We start from the raw sequence: 2,122 nt of genomic DNA, 5'->3' as shown, positions 1-2,122 counted from the left end.
TATATATATATATATATATATATGTATTTATATATATACATATGTGTGTGTGTATATATACACACATACACACACACACACATATTAACTATTTTATCTTTTGTTTTTATGATACAACCTTTCTTGTTCCACAATCTATCAGTGGTTCTTCACTGGGGAACTTATGTCCCCAGAAACATTTGGAAAGGTTTGGAAACTTTTTTGGTCAAGACTGGGGTTGTGTGTGTGTGTGCGCACGCACACGTGTGGGTGGGTGCTACTGACATCTAGTGAGCAGAGGCCAAGGATGCTGCTAAATGTCCTATGATGGACGTACAGTGGGTAGCCCTTCACAACAAAGAATTGTTGTTGTTAGGTACCATCAAGTCAGCTCTGATAGAGACACTGCACATAATGGAATGAAACACTGCCCAGTCCTATGCCCTCCTCACAATCTTTGCTCTGCTTAACTCCATTGTCACAGCCATTGTGTCAATCTATCTTATTGAAGGTCTTACCCTTTTTCACTGACCCTCTACTTTACCAAGCATGATATCCTTCTCCAGAAACTGGTTTCTTCTGACATAATGATCAAAGTAGGTAAGATGAAGACAGGCCATTCTTGCTTCTAAGGAGCACTCCAGCTATACTTCTTTCAAGACAGATTTGTTCATTCTTCTTCCAGTCCATGGTATTTTCAGTATTCTTTGCCAATACAATTCAAAAACATTAACTCTTTTTCAGTCTTCCTTATTTATTGTCCAGCTTTCACATGGGTATGAGGTGACTGAAAATACCATGGGTTGGGGCAAACATACCTTAGTCTTCAAAGTGACATCTTTGCTTTAAGACTTTAAAGAGGTCTTTTGCAGCAGATTTGCCCAGTGTAATATGTCATCTGATTTCTTGACTGCTGCCTCCATGGGCATTGATCATGGATCCAAGTAAAACGAAATTCCTGACAACTTCAATCTTTTCTCTATTAATCATGATGTTGCTTATTGGTCCAGTTGTGAGGATTTTTGTTTTCTTTATGTTGAGGTGTAATGCATACTGAAGGCTACAGTCTCTGATCTTCATAAGTAAGTGCTTCAAGTCATCTTCACTTTCAGCAAGCAAAGTTGTGTCATCTGCATGTCACAGGTTGTTAATGAGTCTTCCTCCAATCTTGATGCCATATTCTTATTCATATGGTCTATCTTCTCAGATTATTTGCTCAGTATACAGATTGAATATGTATGGTAAAAGGATACAATCCTGGCATACACTTTTCCTGATTTTAAACAAAGAATTATCTGGCCCCAAATGTCAACAGTGCTGTGACAAAGCAGAGATAATATCAAAACAAAAAGTAAACTCACTGCCATCAAGTTGAGCCTGATGCACAGTGACCCCTCTTTGGGTTTCTGAGGTGGTATCTCTATGGAAGTAGATTGCCCAATCTTCCTTCTGAGGAGTGCCTGGTGGTATCATAACATTCATAAACACTTTCATCCTCACTTTCAGTACCATTAACGATGTTCTTTACCTCTTTTTTAAGCCATTTCCTTGGTATTTTTATTTATTCCTTTACTTTTTCTCTCAGAGCTGGCCAAGAATCGCATGTTCTCTTAAATTTTAAGTGTATCTGTGGGAGAGATAATTAGGCTGGCCATAAAAACTTACACCATCCTGCTTTTACTGGGTGGAGCTATTGCTAGAAATAAGTCTCCATCCAGAGATGACATTTCTCAGCTCCTCCTGCAACTAGGTGTGGCCACCGGACTTTTCCCACCAAGGGGCCAAGGCTTTTGAGTCATGATGCATTCTCTACACTTCTTTTTTCCCATATTCCTTCAGGTAAGTGGTATCCAATAGAAATATGCTGTAAGCCACATAAGTAATTTATATTTTTTCTAGTGGTCACTTATCAAAATGTAAAAGAAACATGTAAAATAAAATGTAATTCATTTATAATGCAGTCGAGACAATCACCAACTAGAAGGTAGACATGTATTAACTTGGGTGAGGGGAATGGTAATATATAATAAAGGGGAGGTCAATGATCAAAGTAGTAGATAGGGAGGGGTACAAGAGTTAAACATAACAAAGGTGAATACTACTACATTTACAATCCTGCAATAATAGTAATAATAATTCAGGA

General features: G+C 38.0%; 1 protein-coding gene across 1 annotated transcript in view; it reads right to left on the bottom strand.

Annotated features, from left to right (window-relative positions):
• UGGT2 (UDP-glucose glycoprotein glucosyltransferase 2) overlaps nt 1–2,122 on the bottom strand; it is a 601,530-nt gene that overhangs the window by 3,708 nt on the left and 595,700 nt on the right. The window lies entirely within an intron of this gene.

This window comes from Orycteropus afer, unplaced genomic scaffold (genome assembly GCF_000298275.1).
Source record: "Orycteropus afer afer isolate SDZICR_OR568_19922 unplaced genomic scaffold, OryAfe1.0 scaffold00117, whole genome shotgun sequence".
In the NCBI taxonomy this organism is placed as follows: domain Eukaryota; kingdom Metazoa; phylum Chordata; class Mammalia; order Tubulidentata; family Orycteropodidae; genus Orycteropus; species Orycteropus afer.
This window is presented reverse-complemented; position numbering and strand designations above follow the sequence as displayed.